Here is a 19,564-nt window from a genome sequence, read left to right on the forward strand (position 1 = left end):
TGTGCTTTCACAACATTTCACCTATCGCAGTTTAATACTCGCTATAAAACAACACTATCTCGTTAGATGACGTCGTTTTTGGTAGTTTCACGACGCTACCTAGCTTAAACTAACCTAACCTAACCTAACCGTCGCACTTCTATCGTTAGAAAACGTTTTACTCGCCACTTTACAATGTTTTCTACAAGATTACGACGGTTTCATGTGCTTTCACAATAGATATCGTAATTCCCGACTTGTAATGTTGAAAAACACTACATCTCACTAAGTGACATTGTTTAATGCGGTTTTACGACGGTTGATATGTCAACCTAACCTAACATTCGCACTTGTATCTAAAGACGCTCAATTACACTGTTTCGTTCACAATTACGATATTTGCTTGACCTCACAGTTTCTCACCAACTTATTACAGTACAGAACGCTGTATCTCGCTAAATGACATCGTTCTTTAAGGTTTCACGATACTTGCATGCGCTTTACCGAGAATGTCACAACATAGCACTTTCGCACTTGTAACGGTACAACACGCAGTATTTGGCTTGTTCATGCCGTTTTGTGTGCTTTCACAACATTTTACCTATCGCAGTTTCGTACTCGCAATAAAACAACACTATCTCGTTAGATGACGTCGTTTTTGGTGGTTTCACGACGCTACCTAGCTTAAACTAACATAACTCAACCTAACATAACCTTCGCACTTCTATCGTTAGAAAACGTTTTACTCGCTACTTTACATTGCTTTCTACAACGCTACGACGGTTTCAAGCGCTTTCGCATTAGATATCGCAGTTCCCAACTTCTAAAGGTGAAAAACACTGCATCTCACTAAGTGACATTGCTAATTGCGGTTTTACGACGGTTCATACCTTAACCTAACGTAACCTAACCTAACCTAACCCAACCTAACCTAACATAACCTAACCTAACCTAACCTAACCAAACCTAACCTAACGTAACCTAACCTAACCTAACCTAACCTAGCCTAACGACGTTTGCAAGTGCTTTCACATTAGATATCGCAGTTCCCAACTTGTAATGGTGAAAAACACTGCATCTCACTAAGTGACATTGTTTAATGCGGTTTTACGACGGTTCATATCTTAACCTAACCTAACATTCGTACTTGTATTGAAAAACGCTCTATTACACTGTTTCGTTCACAATTACGATATTTGCATAACCTCACAGTTTTTCACCAACTTATTGCAGTACAGAACGCTGTATCTCGCTAAATGACATCGTTCTTTAAGGTTTCACGATGCTTGCATGCGCTTCAACGAGAATATCACAATATAGCAGTTTCGCACTTGTAACGGTAGAACACGCAGTATTTGGCTTGTTCATGCCGTTTTGTGTGCATTCACAACATTTTACCTATCGCAGTTTCGTACTCGCATTAAAACAACACTATCTCGTTAGATGACGTCGTTTTTGGTGGTTTCACGACGCTACCTAGCTTAAACTAACATAACTCAAAACTAACCGAACCTTCGCACTTCTATCGTTAGAAAACGTTTTATTCGCTACTTTACAATGTTTTCTACAAGATTACGACGGTTTCATGCGCTTTCACATTAGATATCGCAGTTCCCGACTTGTAATGGTGAAAAACACAGCATCTCACTAAGTGACATTGTTTAATGCGGTTTTAGCGCGGTTCATATCTTAACCTAACCTAACCTCACCTAAACCAACCTAACCTAACCTAACCTAACCAAACCTTACCTAACATACCCTAACCTAACCTAACCTAACCTAACCTAACCAAACACTAACCTACCTAACCTAACGTAACCTAACCTAACCTAACCTAACCTAACCTAACCTAACGACGTTGCGAGCGCTTTCACATTAGATATCGCAGTTCCCGACTTGTAATGGTGAAAAACACTGCATCTCACTAAGTGACATTGATTAATGCGGTTTTACGACGGTTCATATCTTAACCTAACCTAACATTCGCACTTGTATTAAAAACGCTCTATTACACTGTTTCGTTCCACAATTAGGATATTTGCATAACCTCACAGTTTTTCACCAACTTATTGCAGTACAGAACGCTGTATCTCGCTAATGAAATGTTCTTTAGGTTCACGATGCTTGCATGCGCTTTAACGAGAATATCACAATATAGCAGTTTCGCACTTGTAACGGTAGAACACGCAGTATTCGGCTTGTTCATGTCCGTTTTGTGTGCTTTCACAACATTTCACCTATCGCAGTTTAATACTCGCTACAAAAACAACACTATCTCGTTACATGACGTCGTTTTTGGTAGTTTCACGACGCTACCTAGCTTAAACTAACCTAACCTAACCTAACCGTCGCACTTCTATCGTTAGAAAACGTTTTACTCGCCACTTCACAATGTTTTCTACAAGATTACGACGGTTTCATGCGCTTTCACATTAGACATCGTAGTTCCCGACTTGTAATGTTGAAAAACACTACATCTCACTAAGTGACATTGTTTTAATGCGGTTTTACGACGGTTGATATGTCAACCTAACCTAACATTCGCACTTGTATCTAAAGACGCTCAATTACACTGTTTCGTTCACAATTACGATATTTGCTTGACTCACAGTTTCTCACCAACTTATTACAGTACAGAACGCTGTATCTCGCTAAATGACATCGTTCTTTAAGGTTTCACGATACTTGCATGCGCTTTACCGAGAATGTCACAACATAGCAGTTTCGCACTTGTAACGGTACAAACACGCAGTATTTGGCTTGTTCATGCCGTTTTGTGTGCTTTCACAACATTTTACCTATCGCAGTTTTCGTACTCGCAATAAAACAACACTATCTCGTTAGATGACGTCGTTTTTGGTGGTTTCACGACGCTACCTAGCTTAAACTAACATAACTCAACCTAACATAACTTCGCACTTCTATCGTTAGAAAACGTTTCACTCGCTACATTACATTGCTTTCTACAACATTACGACGGTTTCAAGCGCTTTCACATTAGATATCGCAGTTCCCAACTTGTAAAGGTGAAAAACACTGCATCTCTCTAAGTGACATTGTTTATTGCGGTTTTACGACGGTTCATACCTTAACCTAACGTAACCTAACCTAACCTAACCCAACCTAACCTAACATAACCTAACCTAACCTAACCTAACCAAACCTAACCTAACGTAACCTAACCTAACCTAACCTAACCTAACCTAACGACGTTTGCAAGTGCTTTCACATTAGATATCGCAGTTCCCAACTTGTAATGGTGAAAAACACTGCATCTCACTAAGTGACATTGTTTAATGCGGTTTTACGACGGTTCATATCTTAACCTAACCTAACATTCGTACTTGTATTGAAAAACGCTCTATTACACTGTTTCGTTCACAATTACGATATTTGCATAACCTCACAGTTTTTCACCAACTTATTACAGTACAGAACGCTGTATCTCCCTAAATGACATCGTTCTTTAAGGTTTCACGATACTTGCATGCGCTTTACCGAGAATGTCACATCATAGCAGTTTCGCACTTGTAACGGTACAACATGCAGTATTTGGCTTGTTCATGCCGTTTTGAGTGCTTTCACAACATTTTACCTGTCGCAGTTTCGTACTCGCATTAAAACAACACTATCTCGTTAGATGACGTCGTTTTTGGTGGTTTCACGACGCTACCTAGCTTAAACTAACATAACTCAAACTAACCGAACCTTCGCACTTCTATCGTTAGAAAACGTTTTATTCGCTACTTTACAATGTTTTCTACAAGATTACGACGGTTTCATGCGCTTTCACATTAGATATCGCAGTTCCCGACTTGTAATGGTGAAAAACACAGCATCTCACTAAGTGACATTGTTTAATGCGGTTTTAGCGCGGTTCATATCTTAACCTAACCTAACCTCACCTAAACCAACCTAACCTAACCTAACCTAACCAAACCTTACCTAACATACCCTAACCTAACCTAACCTAACCTAACCAAACCTAACCTAACCTAACCTAACGTAACTTAACCTAACCTAACCTAACCTAACCTAACGACGTTTGCGAGCGCTTTCACATTAGATATCGCAGTTCCCGACTTGTAATGGTGAAAAACACTGCATCTCACTAAGTGACATTGATTAATGCGGTTTTACGACGGTTCATATCTTAACCTAACCTAACATTCGCACTTGTATTAAAAAACGCTCTATTACACTGTTTCGTTCACAATTAGGATATTTGCATAACCTCACAGTTTTTCACCAACTTATTACAGTACAGAACGCTGTATCTCGCTAAATGACATCGTTCTTTAAGGTTTCACGATACTTGCATGCGCTTTACCGAGAATGTCACAACATAGCAGTTTCGCACTTGTAACGGTACAACACGCAGTATTTGGCTTGTTCATGCCGTTTTGTGTGCTTTCACAACATTTTACCTATCGCAGTTTCGTACTCGCAATAAAACAACACTATCTCGTTAGATGACGTCGTTTTTGGTGGTTTCACGACGCTACCTAGCTTAAACTAACATAACTCAACCTAACATAACCTTCGCACTTCTATCGTTAGAAAACGTTTCACTCGCTACATTACATTGCTTTCTACAACATTACGACGGTTTCAAGCGCTTTCACATTAGATATCGCAGTTCCCAACTTGTAAAGGTGAAAAACACTGCATCTCACTAAGTGACATTGTTTATTGCGGTTTTACGACGGTTCATACCTTAACCTAACGTAACCTAACCTAACCTAACCCAACCTAACCTAACATAACCTAACCTAACCTAACCTAACCAAACCTAACCTAACGTAACCTAACGAAACCTAACCTAACCTAACCTAACGACGTTTGCAAGTGCTTTCACATTAGATATCGCAGTTCCCAACTTGTAATGGTGAAAAACAATGCATCTCACTAAGTGACATTGTTTAATGCGGTTTTACGACGGTTCATATCTTAACCTAACCTAACATTCGTACTTGTATTGAAAAACGCTCTATTACACTGTTTCGTTCACAATTACGATATTCGCATAACCTCACAGTTTTTCACCAACTTATTGCAGTACAGAACGCTGTATCTCGCTAAATGACATCGTTCTTTAAGGTTTCACGATGCTTGCATGCGCTTTAACGAGAATATCACAATATAGCAGTTTCGCACTTGTAACAGTAGAACATGCAGTATTTGGCTTGTTCATGCCGTTTTGTGTGCATTCACAACATTTTACCTATCGCAGTTTAATACTCGCAATACAACAACACTATCTCGTTAGATGACGTCGTTTTTGGTAGTTTCACGACGCTACCTAGCTTAAACTAACCTAACCTAACCTAACCTTCGCACTTCTATCGTTAGAAAACGTTTACTCGCAACTTTACAATGTTTTCTACAAGATTACGACGGTTTCATGCGCTTTCACATTAGATATTGTAGTTCCCGACTTGTAATGTTGAAAAACAATACATCTCACTAAGTGACATTGTTTAATGCGGTTTTACGACGGTTGATATGTCAACCTAACCTAACATTCGCACTTGTATCTAAAGACGCTCAATTACACTGTTTCGTTCACAATTACGATATTTGCTTGACCTCACAGTTTCTCACCAACTTATTACAGTACAGAACGCTGTATCTCGCTAAATGACATCGTTCTTTAAGGTTTCACGTTACTTGCATGCGCTTTACCGAGAATGTCACAACATAGCAGTTTCGCACTTCTAACGGTACAACACGCAGTATTTGGCTTGTTCATGCCGTTTTGAGTGCTTTCACAACATTTTACCTGTCGCAGTTTCGTACTCGCATTAAAACAACACTATCTCGTTAGATGACGTCGTTTTTGGTGGTTTCACGACGCTACCTAGCTTAAACTAACATAACTCAAACTAACCGAACCTTCGCACTTCTATCGTTAGAAAACCTTTTATTCGCTACTTTACAATGTTTTCTACAAGATTACGACGGTTTCATGCGCTTTCACATTAGATCTCGCAGTTCCCGACTTGTAATGGTGAAAAACACAGCATCTCACTAAGTGACATTGTTTAACGCGGTTTTAGCGCGGTTCATATCTTAACCTAACCTAACCTTACCTAAACCAACCTAACCTAACCTAACCTAACCAAACCTTACCTAACATACCCTAACCTAACCTAACCTAACCTAACCTAACCTAACCAAACCTAACCTAACCTAACCTAACGTAACCTAACCTAACCTAACCTAACCTAACCTAACCTAACCTAACCTAACCTAACGACGTTTGCGAGCGCTTTCACATTAGATATCGCAGTTCCCGACTTGTAATGGTGAAAAACACTGCATCTCACTAAGTGACATTGTTTAACGCGGTTTTAGCACGGTTCATATCTTAACCTAACCTAACCTTACCTAAACCAACCTAACCTAACCTAACCTAACCAAACCTTACCTAACATACCCTAACCTAACCTAACCTAACCTAACCTAACCAAACCTAACCTAACCTAACCTAACGTAACCTAACCTAACCTAACCTAGCGACGTTTGCAAGCGCTTTCACATTAGATATCGCAGTTCCCGACTTGTAATGGTGAAAAACACTGCATCTCACTAAGTGACATTGATTAATGCGGTTTTACGACGGTTCATATCTAAGGCGTTCGACGTTGTCCCACATCTGGATTTAGTCAAAAAACTAACGGCTTTTGGTATTGATATCAAAATAATATCCTGGATCAACAACTTCTTAACTAAACGGAAACAAAGCGTTAAAATTGACAATCAGCTATCAGAACCACTTGATGTTTATTCTGGTGTACCTCAGGGATCGGTTCTTGCACCTCTGCTATTTTTAATGTTTATTAACGACATCCACTTTTCCGTTGAGAACCCTATTCAGATGCGTCTGTTTGCCGACGACTGTGTCGTGTACACAGTCGTGCGCAATTCAGACGACCAAACTAAACTTAACAATTCACTTCAGGCAATTTATTCCTGGTGCAATACTTGGGGCATGAAATTAAACACATCAAAAACGCATTGCATTTCTTTTACAAATAAGAAATCCCCCCTTAACTATACATATAGGATTGGAAACTCAATTATCGAAAAATGCAATCAAGTAAAATACCTAGGCATTACACTCACGCCGAATCTTAACTGGGAACCACACATCTTGGCCATGTGTCAGAAAGCGGAAAAGAAATTATCTTTCTTGAGAAGAAAACTGCGCAATGCACCACCACATATTAAAATAAATGCCTACAAAACACTAATTAGACCATGTTTAGAGTACGCCGATCTCATCTGGAGTCCACATCAAAAGTACCTGATTGGTAAAATAGAACGAATACAAAAATTGGCAGTAAGGTTCGTATATTCAGAATTCGCGAGGCAGTCCAGTACCGCAGATTTACTCGCAAGGGCAAACTTAAAACAACTTTTTCAACGCAGAATAATGTCACGATTAAAATTCCTTTACCAATTATATCATGGTCATTTCCACATATCACGCTCTCATTATCTGCAAGATCCACTTAAACAATCATTCCGACTAAATCATTCTAAAACAATACGCCAACCTTTAAGTCGTGTAAACGCTCACAAACATTCACTTTTTCCGTCAGCTATCTCCCTCTGGAACAGCCTACCCAACGACATTGTTTGTTGTAGTACGATTGACTCTTTCATCAACCGCATACAGTGTATTGAATTTGCACCATGATTTTTTTTTGGCAATGTATGTATTTCGATGTATCTGTGTACCCACTCCTGCTTGGGCCGTGAAGGGCCTGCAGTATATTCAAATAAAAAAAAAAAAACCTAACCTAACATTCGCACTTGTATTAAAAAACGCTCTATTACACTGTTTCGTTCACAATTAGGATATTTGCATAACCTCACAGTTTTTCACAAACTTATTGCAGTACAGAACGCTGTATCTCGCTAAATGACATTGTTCTTTAAGGTTTCACGATGCTTTCATGCGCTTTAACGAGAATATCACAATATAGCAGTTTCGCACTTGTAACGGTAGAACACGCAGTATTTGGCTTGTTCATGCCGTTTTGTGTGCTTTCACAACATTTCACCTATCGCAGTTTAATACTCGCTATAAAACAACACTATCTCGTTAGATGACGTCGTTTTTGGTAGTTTCACGACGCTACCTAGCTTAAACTAACCTAACCTAACCTAACCGTCGCACTTCTATCGTTAGAAAACGTTTTACTCGCCACTTTACAATGTTTTCTACAAGATTACGACGGTTTCATGCGCTTTCACATTAGATATCGTAGTTCCCGACTTGTAATGTTGAAAAACACTACATCTCACTAAGTGACATTGTTTAATGCGGTTTTACGACGGTTGATATGTCAACCTAACCTAACATTCGCACTTGTATCTAAAGACGCTCAATTACACTGTTTCGTTCACAATTACGATATTTGCTTGACCTCACAGTTTCTCACCAACTTATTACAGTACAGAACGCTGTATCTCGCTAAATGACATCGTTCTTTAAGGTTTCACGATACTTGCATGCGCTTTACCGAGAATGTCACAACATAGCAGTTTCGCACTTGTAACGGTACAACACGCAGTATTTGGCTTGTTCATGCCGTTTTGTGTGCTTTCACAACATTTTACCTATCGCAGTTTCACCTATCACTAAGTGACATTGTTTATTGCGGTTTTACGACGGTTCATACCTTAACCTAACGTAACCTAACCTAACATAACCCAAGCTAACCTAACATAACATAACCTAACCTAACCTAACCAAACCTAACCTAACGTAACCTAACCTAACCTAACCTAACCTAACCTAACGACGTTTGCGAGCGCTTTCACATTAGATATCGCAGTTCCCGACTTGTAATGGTGAAAAACACTGCATCTCTCTAAGTGACATTGATTAATGCGGTTTTACGACGGTTCATATCTTAACCTAACCTAACATTCGCACTTGTATTAGAAAACGCTCTATTACACTGTTTCGTTCACAATTAGGATATTTGCATAACCTCACAGTTTTTCACCAACTTATTGCAGTACAGAACGCTGTATCTCGCTAAATGACATTGTTCTTTAAGGTTTCACGATGCTTGCATGCGCTTTAACGAGAATATCACAATATAGGAGTTTCGCACTTGTAACGGTAGAACACGCAGTATTTGGCTTGTTCATGCCGTTTTGTGTGCTTTCACAACATTTCACCTATCGCAGTTTAATACTCGCTATAAAACAACACTATCTCGTTAGATGACGTCGTTTTTGGTAGTTTCACGACGCTACCTAGCTTAAACTAACCCAACCTAACCTAACCGTCGCACTTCTATCGTTAGAAAACGTTTTCTCGCCACTTTACAATGTTTTCTACAAGATTACGACGGTTTCATGCGCTTTCACATTATATATCGTAGTTCCCGACTTGTAATGTTGAAAAACACTACATCTCACTAAGTGACATTGTTTAATGCGGTTTTACGACGGTTGATATGTCAACCTAACCTAACATTCGCACTTGTATCTAAAGACGCTCAATTACACTGTTTCGTTCACAATTACGATATTTGCTTGACCTCACAGTTTCTCACCAACTTATTACAGTACAGAACGCTGTATCTCGCTAAATGACATCGTTCTTTAAGGTTTCACGATACTTGCATGCGCTTTACCGAGAATGTCACAACATAGCACTTTCGCACTTGTAACGGTACAACACGCAGTATTTGGCTTGTTCATGCCGTTTTGTGTGCTTTCACAACATTTTACCTATCGCAGTTTCGTACTCGCAATAAAACAACACTATCTCGTTAGATGACGTCGTTTTTGGTGGTTTCACGACGCTACCTAGCTTAAACTAACATAACTCAACCTAACATAACCTTCGCACTTCTATCGTTAGAAAACGTTTTACTCGCTACTTTACATTGCTTTCTACAACATTACGACGGTTTCAAGCGCTTTCGCATTAGATATCGCAGTTCCCAACTTGTAAAGGTGAAAAACACTGCATCTCACTAAGTGACATTGTTTATTGCGGTTTTACGACGGTTCATACCTTAACCTAACGTAACCTAACCTAACCTAACCCAACCTAACCTAACATAACCTAACCTAACCTAACCTAACCAAACCTAACCTAACCTAACGTAACCTAACCTAACCTAACCTAACCTAACGACGTTTGCGAGCGCTTTCACATTAGATATCGCAGTTCCCGACTTGTAATGGTGAAAAACACTGCATCTCACTAAGTGACATTGATTAATGCGGTTTTACGACGGTTCATATCTTAACCTAACCTAACATTCGCACTTGTATTAAAAAACGCTCTATTACACTGTTTCGTTCACAATTAGGATATTTGCATAACCTCACAGTTTTTCACCAACTTATTGCAGTACAGAACGCTGTATCTCGCTAAATGACATTGTTCTTTAAGGTTTCACGATGCTTGCATGCGCTTTAACGAGAATATCACAATATAGCAGTTTCGCACTTGTAACGGTAGAACACGCAGTATTTGGCTTGTTCATGCCGTTTTGTGTGCTTTCACAACATTTCACCTATCGCAGTTTAATACTCGCTATAAAACAACACTATCTCGTTAGATGACGTCGTTTTTGGTAGTTTCACGACGCTACCTAGCTTAAACTAACCTAACCTAACCTAACCGTCGCACTTCTATCGTTAGAAAACGTTTTACTCGCCACTTTACAATGTTTTCTACAAGATTACGACGGTTTCATGCGCTTTCACATTAGATATCGTAGTTCCCGACTTGTAATGTTGAAAAACACTACATCTCACTAAGTGACATTGTTTAATGCGGTTTTACGACGGTTGATATGTCAACCTAACCTAACATTCGCACTTGTATCTAAAGACGCTCAATTACACTGTTTCGTTCACAATTACGATATTTGCTTGACCTCACAGTTTCTCACCAACTTATTACAGTACAGAACGCTGTATCTCGCTAAATGACATCGTTCTTTAAGGTTTCACGATACTTGCATGCGCTTTACCGAGAATGTCACAACATAGCAGTTTCGCACTTGTAACGGTACAACACGCAGTATTTGGCTTGTTCATGCCGTTTTGTGTGCTTTCACAACATTTTACCTATCGCAGTTTCGTACTCGCTATAAAACAACACTATCTCGTTAGATGACGTCGTTTTTGGTGGTTTCACGACGCTACCTAGCTTAAACTAACATAACTCAACCTAACATAACCTTCGCACTTCTATCGTTAGAAAACGTTTTACTCGCTACTTTACATTGCTTTCTACAACATTACGACGGTTTCAAGCGCTTTCACATTAGATATCGCAGTTCCCAACTTGTAAAGGTGAAAAACACTGCATCTCACTAAGTGACATTGTTTATTGCGGTTTTACGACGGTTCATACCTTAACTTAACGTAACCTAACCTAACCTAACCCAACCTAACCTAACATAACCTAACCTAACCTAACCTAACCAAACCTAACCTAACGTAACCTAACCTAACCTAACCTAACCTAACCTAACCTAACCTAGCGACGTTTGCAAGTGCTTTCACATTATATATCGCAGTTCCCAACTTGTAATGGTGAAAAACACTGCATCTCACTAAGTGACATTGTTTAATGCGGTTTTACGACGGTTCATATCTTAACCTAACCTAACATTCGTACTTGTATTGAAAAACGTTCTATTACACTGTTTCGTTCACAATTACGATATTTGCATAACCTCACAGTTTTTTACCAACTTATTGCAGTACAGAACGCTGTATCTCGCTAAATGACATCGTTCTTTAAGGTTTCACGATTCTTGCATGCGCTTTAACGAGAATATCACAATATAGCAGTTTCGCGCTTGTAACGGTAGAACACGCAGTATTTGGCTTGTTCATGCCGTTTTGTGTGCATTCACATTTTACCTATCGCAGTTTAATACTCGCAATAAAACAACACTATCTCGTTAGATGACGTCGTTTTTGGTAGTTTCACGACGCTACCTAGCTTAAACTAACCTAACCTAACCTAACCTTCGCACTTCTATCGTTAGAAAACGTTTACTCGCAACTTTACAATGTTTTCTACAAGATTACGACGGTTTCATGCGCTTTCACATTAGATATCGTAGTTCCCGACTTGTAATGTTGAAAAACACTACATCTCACTAAGTGACATTGTTTAATGCGGTTTTACGACGGTTGATATGTCAACCTAACCTAACATTCGCACTTGTATCTAAAGACGCTCAATTACACTGTTTCGTTCACAATTACAATATTTGCTTGACCTCACAGTTTCTCACCAACTTATTACAGTACAGAACGCTGTATCTCGCTAAATGACATCGTTCTTTAAGGTTTCACGATACTTGCATGCGCTTTACCGAGAATGTCACAACATAGCAGTTTCGCACTTGTAACGGTACAACACGCAGTATTTGGCTTGTTCATGCCGTTTTGAGTGCTTTCACAACATTTTACCTGTCGCAGTTTCGTACTCGCATTAAAACAACACTATCTCGTTAGATGACGTCGTTTTTGGTGGTTTCACGACGCTACCTAGCTTAAACTAACATAACTCAAACTAACCGAACCTTCGCACTTCTATCGTTAGAAAACGTTTTATTCGCTACTTTACAATGTTTTCTACAAGATTACGACGGTTTCATGCGCTTTCACATTAGATATCGCAGTTCCCGACTTGTAATGGTGAAAAACACAGCATCTCACTAAGTGACATTGTTTAACGCGGTTTTAGCGCGGTTCATATCTTAACCTAACCTAACCTTACCTAAACCAACCTAACCTAACCTAACCTAACCAAACCTTACCTAACATACCCTAACCTAACCTAACCTAACCTAACCTAACCAAACCTAACCTAACCTAACCTAACGTAACCTAACCTAACCTAACCTAACCTAACCTAACCTAACCTAACCTAACGACGTTTGCGAGCGCTTTCACATTAGATATCGCAGTTCCCGACTTGTAATGGTGAAAAACACTGCATCTCTCTAAGTGACATTGATTAATTCGGTTTTACGACGGTTCATATCTTAACCTAACCTAACATTCGCACTTGTATTAAAAAACGCTCTATTACACTGTTTCGTTCACAATTAGGATATTTGCATAACCTCACAGTTTTTCACCAACTTATTGCAGTACAGAACGCTGTATCTCGCTAAATGACATTGTTCTTTAAGGTTTCACGATGCTTGCATGCGCTTTAACGAGAATATCACAATATAGGAGTTTCGCACTTGTAACGGTAGAACACGCAGTATTTGGCTTGTTCATGCCGTTTTGTGTGCTTTCACAACATTTCACCTATCGCAGTTTAATACTCGCTATAAAACAACACTATCTCGTTAGATGACGTCGTTTTTGGTGGTTTCACGACGCTACATGGCTTAAACTAACATAACTCAACCTAACATAACCTTCGCACTTCTATCGTTAGAAAACGTTTTACTTTCTACTTTACATTGCTTTCTACAACATTACGACGGTTTCAAGCGCTTTCACATTAGATATCGCAGTTCCCAACTTGTAAAGGTGAAAAACACTGCATCTCACTAAGTGACATTGTTTATTGCGGTTTTACGACGGTTCATACCTTAACCTAACGTAACCTAACCTAACACAACCCAAGCTAACCTAACATAACATAACCTAACCTAACCTAACCAAACCTAACCTAACGTAACCTAACCTAACCTAACCTAACCTAACCTAACGACGTTTGCGAGCGCTTTCACATTAGATATCGCAGTTCCCGACTTGTAATGGTGAAAAACACTGCATCTCTCTAAGTGACATTGATTAATGCGGTTTTACGACGGTTCATATCTTAACCTAACCTAACATTCGCACTTGTATTAGAAAACGCTCTATTACACTGTTTCGTTCACAATTAGGATATTTGCATAACCTCACAGTTTTTCACCAACTTATTGCAGTACAGAACGCTGTATCTCGCTAAATGACATTGTTCTTTAAGGTTTCACGATGCTTGCATGCGCTTTAACGAGAATATCACAATATAGGAGTTTCGCACTTGTAACGGTAGAACACGCAGTATTTGGCTTGTTCATGCCGTTTTGTGTGCTTTCACAACATTTCACCTATCGCAGTTTAATACTCGCTATAAAACAACACTATCTCGTTAGATGACGTCGTTTTTGGTAGTTTCACGACGCTACCTAGCTTAAACTAACCCAACCTAACCTAACCGTCGCACTTCTATCGTTAGAAAACGTTTTCTCGCCACTTTACAATGTTTTCTACAAGATTACGACGGTTTCATGCGCTTTCACATTAGATATCGTAGTTCCCGACTTGTAATGTTGAAAAACACTACATCTCACTAAGTGACATTGTTTAATGCGGTTTTACGACGGTTGATATGTCAACCTAACCTAACATTCGCACTTGTATATTAAGACGCTCAATTACACTGTTTCGTTCACAATTACGATATTTGCTTGACCTCACAGTTTCTCACCAACTTATTACAGTACAGAACGCTGTATCTCGCTAAATGACATCGTTCTTTAAGGTTTCACGATACTTGCATGCGCTTTACCGAGAATGTCACAACATAGCACTTTCGCACTTGTAACGGTACAACACGCAGTATTTGGCTTGTTCATGCCGTTTTGTGTGCTTTCACAACGTTTTACCTATCGCAGTTTCGTACTCGCAATAAAACAACACTATCTCGTTAGATGACGTCGTTTTTGGTGGTTTCACGACGCTACCTAGCTTAAACTAACATAACTCAACCTAACATAACCTTCGCACTTCTATCGTTAGAAAACGTTTTACTCGCTACTTTACATTGCTTTCTACAACATTACGACGGTTTCAAGCGCTTTCGCATTAGATATCGCAGTTCCCAACTTGTAAAGGTGAAAAACACTGCATCTCACTAAGTGACATTGTTTATTGCGGTTTTACGACGGTTCATACCTTAACCTAACGTAACCTAACCTAACCTAACCCAACCTAACCTAACATAACCTAACCTAACCTAACCTAACCAAACCTAACCTAACGTAACCTAACCTAACCTAACCTAACCTAACCTAACGACGTTTGCAAGTGCTTTCACATTAGATATCGCAGTTCCCGACTTGTAATGGTGAAAAACACTGCATCTCTCTAAGTGACATTGTTTTATGCGGTTTTACGACGGTTCATATCTTAACCTAACCCAACATTCGTACTTGTATTAGAAAACGCTCTATTACACTGTTTCGTTCACAATTATGATATTTGCATAACCTCACAGTTTTTCACCAACTTATTGCAGTACAGAACGCTGTATCTCGCTAAATGACATTGTTCTTTAAGGTTTCCAGATGCTTGCAAGCGCTTTAACGAGAATATCACAATATAGAAGTTTCGCACTTGTAACGGTAGAACACGCAGTATTTGGCTTGTTCATGCCGTTTTGTGTGCTTTCACAACATTTCACCTATCGCAGTTTAATACTCGCTATAAAACAACACTATCTCGTTAGATGACGTCGTTTTTGGTAGTTTCACGACGCTACCTAGCTTAAACTAACCTAACCTAACCTAACCGTCGCACTTCTATCGTTAGAAAACGTTTTCTCGCCACTTTACAATGTTTTCTACAAGATTACGACGGTTTCATGCGCTTTCACATTAGATATCGTAGTTCCCGACTTGTAATGTTGAAAAACACTACATCTCACTAAGTGACATTGTTTAATGCGGTTTTACGACGATTGATATGTCAACCTAACCTAACATTCGCACTTGTATCTAAAGACGCTCAATTACACTGTTTCGTTCACAATTACGATATTTGCTTGACCTCACAGTTTCTCACCAACTTATTACAGTACAGAACGCTGTATCTCGCTAAATGACATCGTTCTTTAAGGTTTCACGATACTTGCATGCGCTTTACCGAGAATGTCACAACATAGCACTTTCGCACTTGTAACGGTACAACACGCAGTATTTGGCTTGTTCATGCCGTTTTGTGTGCTTTCACAACATTTTACCTATCGCAGTTTCGTACTCGCAATAAAACAACACTATCTCGTTAGATGACGTCGTTTTTGGTGGTTTCACGACGCTACCTAGCTTAAACTAACATAACTCAACCTAACATAACCTTCGCACTTCTATCGTTAGAAAACGTTTTACTCGCTACTTTACATTGCTTTCTACAACATTACGACGGTTTCAAGCGCTTTCGCATTAGATATCGCAGTTCCCAACTTGTAAAGGTGAAAAACACTGCATCTCACTAAGTGACATTGTTTATTGCGGTTTTACGACGGTTCATACCTTAACCTAACGTAACCTAACCTAACCTAACCCAAGCTAACCTAACATAACCTAACCTAACCTAACCTAACCAAACCTAACCTAACGTAACCTAACCTAACCTAACCTAACCTAACCTAACCTAACGACGTTTGCGAGCGCTTTCACATTAGATATCGCAGTTCCCGACTTGTAATGGTGAAAAACACTGCATCTCTCTAAGTGACATTGATTAATGCGGTTTTACGACGGTTCATATCTTAACCTAACCTAACATTCGCACTTGTATTAGAAAACGCTCTATTACACTGTTTCGTTCACAATTATGATATTTGCATAACCTCACAGTTTTTCACCAACTTATTGCAGTACAGAACGCTGTATCTCGCTAAATGACATCGTTCTTTAAGGTTTCACGATGCTTGCATGCGCTTCAACGAGAATATCACAATATAGCAGTTTCGCACTTGTAACGGTAGAACACGCAGTATTTGGCTTGTTCATGCCGTTTTGTGTGCATTCACAACATTTTACCTGTCGCAGTTTCGTACTCGCATTAAAACAACACTATCTCGTTAGATGACGTCGTTTTTGGTGGTTTCACGACGCTACCTAGCTTAAACTAACATAACTCAAACTAACCGAACCTTCGCACTTCTATGGTTAGAAAACGTTTTATTCGCTACTTTACAATGTTTTCTACAAGATTACGACGGTTTTATGCGCTTTCACATTAGATATCGCAGTTCCCGACTTGTAATGGTGAAAAACACAGCATCTCACTAAGTGACATTGTTTAATGCGGTTTTAGCGCGGTTGATATGTCAACCTAACCTAACATTCGCACTTGTATCTAAAGATGCTCAATTACACTGTTTCGTTCACAATTACGATATTTGCTTGACCTCACAGTTTCTCACCAACTTATTACAGTACAGAACGCTGTATCTCGCTAAATGACATCGTTCTTTAAGGTTTCACGATACTTGCATGCGCTTTACCGAGAATGTCACAACATAGCACTTTCGCACTTGTAACGGTACGACACGCAGTATTTGGCTTGTTCATGCTGTTTTGTGTGCTTTCACAACATTTTACCTATCGCAGTTTCGTACTCGCAATAAAACAACACTATCTCGTTAGATGACGTCGTTTTTGGTGGTTTCACGACGCTACCTAGCTTAAACTAACATAACTCAACCTAACATAACCTTCGCACTTCTATCGTTAGAAAACGTTTTACTCGCTACTTTATATTGCTTTCTACAACATTACGACGGTTTCAAGCGCTTTCGCATTAGATATCGCAGTTCCCAACTTGTAAAGGTGAAAAACACTGCATCTCACTAAGTGACATTGTTTATTGCGGTTTTACGACGGTTCATACCTTAACCTAACGTAACCTAACCTAACCTAACCCAACCTAACCTAACATAACCTAACCTAACCAAACCTAACCTAACCTAACCTAACCTAACCTAACCTAACCTAACCTAACGACGTTTGCAAGTGCTTTCACATTAGATATCGCAGTTCCCAACTTGTAATGGTGAAAAACACTGCATCTCACTAAGTGACATTATTTTATGCGGTTTTACGACGGTTCATATCTTAACCTAACCTAACATTCGTACTTGTATTGAAAAACGCTCTATTACACTGTTTCGTTCACAATTACGATATTTGCATAACCTCACAGTTTTTCACCAACTTATTGCAGTACAGAACGCTGTATCTCGCTAAATGACATCGTTCTTTAAGGTTTCACGATGCTTGCATGCGCTTCAACGAGAATGTCACAATATAGCAGTTTCGCACTTGTAACGGTAGAACACGCAGTATTTGGCTTGTTCATGCCGTTTTGTGTGCATTCACAACATTTTACCTATCGCAGTTTAATACTCGCAATAAAACAACACTATCTCGTTAGATGACGTCGTTTTTGGTAGTTTCACGACGCTACCTAGCTTAAACTAACCTAACCTAACCTAACCTTCGCACTTCTATCGTTAGAAAACGTTTTACTCGCAACATTACAATGTTTTCTACAAGATTTCGACGGTTTCATGCGCTTTCACATTAGATATCGTAGTTCCCGACTTGTAATGTTGAAAAACACTACATCTCACTAAGTGACATTGTTTAATGCGGTTTTACGACGATTGATATGTCAACCTAACCTAACATTCGCACTTGTATCTAAAGACGCTCAATTACACTGTTTCGTTCACAATTACGATATTTGCTTGACCTCACAGTTTCTCACCAACTTATTACAGTACAGAACGCTGTATCTCGCTAAATGACATCGTTCTTTAAGGTTTCACGATACTTGCATGCGCTTTACCGAGAATGTCACAACATAGCAGTTTCGCACTTGTAACGGTACAACATGCAGTATTTGGCTTGTTCATGCCGTTTTGAGTGCTTTCACAACATTTTACCTGTCGCAGTTTCGTACTCGCATTAAAACAACACTATCTCGTTAGATGACGTCGTTTTTGGAGGTTTCACGACGCTACCTAGCTTAAACTAACATAACTCAAACTAACCGAACCTTCGCACTTCTATGGTTAGAAAACGTTTTATTCGCTACTTTACAATGTTTTCTACAAGATTACGACGGTTTCATGCGCTTTCACATTAGATATCGCAGTTCCCGACTTGTAATGGTGAAAAACACAGCATCTCACTAAGTGACATTGTTTAATGCGGTTTTAGCGCGGTTGATATGTCAACCTAACCTAACATTCGCACTTGTATCTAAAGACGCTCAATTACACTGTTTCGTTCACAATTACGATATTTGCTTGACCTCACAGTTTCTCACCAACTTATTACAGTACAGAACGCTGTATCTCGCTAAATGACATCGTTCTTTAAGGTTTCACGATACTTGCATGCGCTTTACCGAGAATGTCACAACATAGCACTTTCGCACTTGTAACGGTACAACACGCAGTATTTGGCTTGTTCATGCCGTTTTGTGTGCTTTCACAACATTTTACCTATCGCAGTTTCGTACTCGCAATAAAACAACACTATCTCGTTAGATGACGTCGTTTTTGGTGGTTTCACGACGCTACCTAGCTTAAACTAACATAACTCAACCTAACATAACCTTCGCACTTCTATCGTTAGAAAACGTTTCACTCGCTACATTACATTGCTTTCTACAACATTACGACGGTTTCAAGCGCTTTCACATTAGATATTGCAGTTCCCAACTTGTAAAGGTGAAAAACACTGCATCTCACTAAGTGGCATTGTTTATTGCG

This window comes from Rhipicephalus microplus, unplaced genomic scaffold (genome assembly GCF_043290135.1).
Source record: "Rhipicephalus microplus isolate Deutch F79 unplaced genomic scaffold, USDA_Rmic scaffold_37, whole genome shotgun sequence".
NCBI lineage: Eukaryota > Metazoa > Arthropoda > Arachnida > Ixodida > Ixodidae > Rhipicephalus > Rhipicephalus microplus.